Source organism: Aegilops tauschii, chromosome 3 (genome assembly GCF_002575655.3).
Source record: "Aegilops tauschii subsp. strangulata cultivar AL8/78 chromosome 3, Aet v6.0, whole genome shotgun sequence".
Lineage (NCBI taxonomy): Eukaryota > Viridiplantae > Streptophyta > Magnoliopsida > Poales > Poaceae > Aegilops > Aegilops tauschii.
In genome coordinates this window covers 510235832-510241718 of record NC_053037.3, presented here as the reverse complement: position 1 = coordinate 510241718, position 5887 = coordinate 510235832, and the positions used below count along the sequence as shown (strand labels likewise).

General features: G+C 43.9%; 1 long non-coding RNA gene across 1 annotated transcript; it reads right to left on the bottom strand.

Moving 5' to 3' along the window:
- Positions 1-1341: 1341 nt before the first annotated feature.
- LOC120976894 (uncharacterized) lies at positions 1342-4827 on the bottom strand. Its single transcript, XR_005773532.3, has 2 exons — positions 2240-4827; positions 1342-1603 (listed from the first exon to the last, which is right to left on the bottom strand). It is a non-coding gene; the product is annotated as an uncharacterized lncRNA (long non-coding RNA).
- Positions 4828-5887: the final 1060 nt, after the last annotated feature.

Genomic DNA, 5887 nt, shown 5'->3' with positions numbered 1-5887 from the left:
CCCGTGCATCCATACCCCGTGATATGATATGCTCTATCACACATAAGCCTCCTTATATCTTCCTCAAAACAGCCACCATACCTACATATTATGACATTTCCATAGCCATTCCGAAATATATTGCCATGCAACTTTCCATCGCTCTGTTTATTATGACATGCTTCATCATTGTCATATTGTCTTGCATGATCATGTAGTTGACATCGTATTTATGGCAAGACCACCATTCATTTTTCATACATGTCACTCTTGATCCATTGCATATCCCGGTACACCGCCGGAGGCATTCACATAGAGTCATATTTTGTTCTAAGTATCGAGTTGTAATTCTTGAGTTGTAAGTAAATAAAAGTGTGATGATCTTCATTACTAGAGCATTGTCCCATGTGAGGAAAGGATGATGGAGACTATGATTCCCCCACAAGTCGGGATGAGACTCCGGACGAAAAAAAAAAGAGGCCAAAGAAGCCCAAATAAAAAAAGGCCAAAGAAGCCCACCCAAAAAAAGAGAGAGAAAAAAAAAGAAGGGACAATGTTACTATCCTTTGTCCACACTTGTGCTTCAAAATAGCACCATGATCTTCATGATAGAGAGTCTCTTATGTTGTCACTTTCATATACTAGTGGGAATTTTTCATTATAGAACTTGGCTTGTACATTCCAATGATGGGCTTCCTCAAAATGCCCTAGGTCTTCGTGAGCAAGCGAGTTGGATGCACACCCACTTAGTTTCTTTTGTTGAGCTTTCATACATTTATAGCTCTAGTGCATCTGTTGCATGGCAATCCCTACTCGCATTGACATCAATTGATGGGCATCTCCATAGCCAGTCGATTAGCCGCGTCGATGCGAGACTTTCTCCTTTTTTGTCTTCTCCACACAACCTCCATCATCATATTCTATTCCACCTATAGTGCTATGTCCATGGCTCGCACTCATATATTGCGTGAAAGTTGAAAAAGTTTGAAAATGCTAAAGTATGAAACAATTCCTTGGCATATCATCGGGATTGTGCATGATGACACTACTAGGAAAAAGGCTACTAGCAGCGCGGGTAAAATGGCTACTAGCAGCGCGGGTACCCACGCTACTAGTATTGCGCTACAGCTAATAGTTAGTAGTAGCGCGGGGTAACATTTTACTAGTAGCGCAGATGTCACCCGCGCTACTACTAACGAAATAGTAGTAGCGCGTCTATAGTACCACACGCTACTAGTATCCTGAATACTAGTAGCGCTCCATTTCACCCCCACGCTACTACTAACTAATTAGGAATTAAAAAAATATAATCCATCAATTCCATTTTATGCATACAATTCTAAAAACTAAAACAAGCCCAGATTTGTAATAAACCAGCAGCATTACACATCATTCCAAATCGAAGATTTATAGTAAACCAGGAGCATTAGAGCATACCCATACATCTACACTTATTGCCTAGTCACTTATTCCAAGCTAGTGCAAACACAGTTGAAAGCAAACAAAAATGCATAAAAACACCAAACAGTGGGATTCTATCCCTCCAAATGATTTGCTCCCTCTCCATCCTTGCAATCATCTTCTTCTCCCTTATGTGCTTCTCCCATTTATGAACCCAAGATTTCTGTAAAGAGCAAAGAACAAATTAAATTAAATTTCAGCAGACATATATTTCCTTGCATGTTGTGATGTACAGTAGCTACGGGAATAAATATACGAAAACAAAAAAGTGAGTGATTTCTATTAACAAGAGATCGCCTATGTAATAGCTACAAACAAATGAAATTAATGTCTAGATAATATATATTGCCAACCAAGCCTAGATGAACTATATATTGCCAGGTAATAGGACATATCTAATTTTCACATTAATTGCCTTTAGTTTTCTTCAAAACTAAATATACTTAAACTTAGATCATTTCATATAGATGTTCAAAGGATAATACGGCTAAAAGAATCCAATTTCTTTTTTTTTTTTTGAAGTAGTTGAAAAGGAAAGCATTAACACATAATAGAAATGATTATCTGCCATAGGGTGATGCTGGACAGCTAAAAAGCTCACAACCCTGGAAAGAAGAACGGCGCGACAAAGGCGCGCGTTCCCTTCTAGTGACTACCATTTCTAGTCATACCAGCTGGTTAGACATAACCATCCAAAATGTCTATTCATTTGAGTAGAAATTTAACATATTTTCTAAGTTAAATATTGGCATAGAGTAAGGCTGAGGAACTCATCAGTCAATTAAATGTGCATACTTACGTTTATGAGATCCCTGTGCCGCTGGATGAGCATCTGGTTCTCCCTGCGCAGCTGGGCCAATTCCATATCCAACTGGTTTGAGTAAGCCTGCTTTTGCGCCCACGACCATGCCATGGACTCCCTGTTCTTGATGATCCGCCACTGTTCGCCGCCGGCTGCATGACAGCAGTATTGTTCCCGTTGCTGGTGTTGTTGTTGTTGGCTCTAGAGGCGGATACGAAGGTGAAGATTCGTTTCCAAATGGTCCGTCGCTGGAGCTGGCTGAGTTGGAGCGCCTTCCTTGCATATAAGCTCTTTGTGTTGCACAGAATATTCATGCACCAATCGAAATCTTCGCAGTTGGCTTACACAAGATATTGAAATTCTCTTCGTGCACATATTCAGCAAAGTAAGGGGAGTGCATGGACATGTATAGCAGATGCAGTTGACACTGTAGACTGTATTATATTTATCCATAAAGTTGAAAGTGCAATATTGACACTATGACTTCAAATCAATAGTCATATCTGTCAATCACATTATAGCCAAAAGCTTTTATCTAGACAATGAAATAATTTCATGTTTCATACGCACTTCAATATAGAAGCATATATGCCACAACAAAATGCCTACAAGCCTATATACAACAGCAAGAAATATTATCATGTGAAGATTGCCTCTATCACTGATGACATTCGCATGACAATATTCTGAGACCACCAAGGTTCATTTTAGAAAGCGAGAAACATGATATATCGCAAGCAAGAAACCTGATTATATCGCCAAACATTCTATATTGACGAGAAATTCACATAGAGCGATGTATGCTAGACATGAACCACACTGTGAGGCCTCAAAGTACCAACAATAGTATAAGATAGTAGATATATGTGTCCACATGTTTTTGCATCCTTACAAAATTTAACAGGTTCAGTTACTGTTTAGCACGCATCAATGACAAACAAGATCAGCACCCAAGCCATGCTCAACTGAACTCTTAGCAGAGCAATCTAGAATCAGCATTGTAGATATTACAGGGGCAAAATCTTTCAAAGACTACCGGCTGCAAGGATTTTACTAATCATGAAAACTAAAAAAATAGAGAGGACTTGTCATCACACAGCCACACTCCCATTAGTAAACCATGTGGTTCAGGATGCAAGTACCATACATACAAAAGTATAACTGATCAAACTTTTGGTATGATGAACAAAGACAGCAAATTCAGCAATCACCATTTGTTCCTTGGATCCAAGAGTTTTATCAAGATTCTCCAGGAACATAGATAATGCAGCTGCTACAACACAACCACCAGCAACTACCTGCATGATCAATACTTGCAAACCTTTTCTTGCCAATTCACTATAATGAGTCTATCTCTCAAAATTTGGTCGGCAGGCAACCAAAAAAAGCAGTCTTGCGTGTAGTTAACTTAAAATTTACTTGTAGTAACTTAATCCCATAATAGTTTTGCTTTAACAACCAAAAGTTGTGTGTATATTGGTGGCACAGGCAACCAAAAACTTGCTCGGACAGGCGCTGCAGCAACCTTTTCTTTTCATTAACTAAGCATTTACTTGTATATATAGTAACTGAATCCCATAACAATTTTGCTTTAGGAACTTTAGTCTACAGATCTTTTGTTCTTTTGTACTTAAATTGCTATGACTAAACTTAAATACACATGGGAGAATCATGAATCCATGACCAATAACTAAATTCTAATGCGTACCTGTATACTAGACTATTTCAATCCATAGAACCAAGAGTGTCAGCACTAAATCGCTCTCAGGTGGTACCACGGCGGGCAGGGATATAAGTCGGATCTGGCGACCTGGAGAGGATGTGCCGTGGTGGGGAGGAGGGGCGCGGGCTTCTGCTCCACCGTCCAGATTGGGGGCGTGCACGGCGAGATGGCGCCGTCTCCATTGTAGAGGGCTCACTGCTGCAGGGGAGGGTGGGAGAAGGCAGCTCCTCCTCCTCCTCCTCTGGCCGTCCGCTGGGTTGGGAAGGAGAAGGGGATGGGAGGTGCTGCGGCGCTGGGGGGTCAGGGAGGGAGAGGGGCGGCAGCGCGCGGCGGTGGGGGTGGGACCGGCGGCGGGGCTGGGGTGCGGCGCGCTAGAGGGCGAAGGTCGGCGGCCGCGTGCGCACCATCCAGCCACGCGCAGCCGCTCGCGGGCGCACGCGAAGCCATAACGGCCATGGCTGATGGCCATCAGGGCGTCGCCGCGGAGCTTCTCCTGTCGCCGCTCGCCTCCGCTCGTCGGAGCCCCAAGCACCGCCGGGAGAGAGCGCGGGGAGGAAGCCCCCTCACTCCTCGTCACCCTTGGCGTGGATGTGGAGAAGGAGCCGAACGTCGCGTCCTGGATCGACGGCGGTGCAGATCCAGATGCCCTGCCGTGGGCATGACCGGTCCCGATCTGACGGCGCCCGCCTGCTCGATCTAGTCTAGGGGCATATAGATGGATAGAAGGTGGGGGAAGGTGGAGGGGATGAGGGCAGAGGGCGCCGGCCGGTGGGATCTCCGGGCGGATGAGTGCGGCGGCGGCTGTGGATGAGAGGAGAGAGAGAGAGAGTTTGGTGGGGTGGGGGTCGATCGGGGTCGGTGTGCCGGTGTGGTGTGGGGTGGACACCCTCAGTAGTAGCATGGGGTATCTCACCTCGCTATAGCTGTTCGCTTAGCAGTAGCGCGGGTAGCAAAAGCGCGCTGCTGCTAAATCTAGGGTGGCAAGTATTGTTTGTTGATTTTAGTAGCAGCGTGGTTTCACTGGGCAGCGCTACTGCTAACTGTGTAGCAGTAGCGCTTGTTTTGATCCCGCGCTGCTGATAATTAGCAGTAGCATCTCTTTTTTTACCGCGTTGCTGCTAAGTTTATGTGTATAAGGTTTTCTCTAGTTGTGTGAGAGCATTTTGTGTGACGAAAATGAAGCATGACCAAACTATATGATTTTGTAGGGATGAGGTTTCTGTGGTTATGTTATTTTGAGAGGAAATAATTGCTTGGTTAGTATGCTTGAAGTATTATTATTTTTATGTCAATATTAAACTTTTGTCTTGGATCCTTCGAATTTGAACATTCATGCCACAATAAAGAAAATTACATTGAAATTTATGTTAGGTAGCATTCCACATCAAAAAATTTGTTTTTATCATTTACCTACTTGAGGACGAGCAGGAATTAAGCTTGGAGATGCTGATACGTCTCCAACGTATCTATAATTTTTTATCGTTCCATGCTATTATATTATCTGTTTTGGATGTTTAATGGGTTTTAATATGCTCTTTTATATTATTTTTGGGACCAACCTATTAACCGGAGGCCCAATGCCAGTTGCTGTTTTTTTTTGCCTATTTCAGTGTTTCGTAGAAAAGGAATATCAAACGGAACGAAACCTTCGCGAGGATCTTTCTTGGAACAAACGCAATCCAGGAGACTTGGAGTGGAAGTCAGAGATGCAACAAGGCGGCCACGAGGCAGGAGGGCGCGCCCCCCACCCTCGTGGGCCCCTCGTAGCTCCACCGACCTACTTCTTTCGCCTATATATACTCTTATACCCTGAAAACATCCAGGGGAGCCACGAAACCACTTTTCCACCGCCGCAACCTTCTGTACCCGTGAGATCCCATCTTGGGGCCTTTTCCGGCGCTCCGCCGGAGGGGGAATCGATC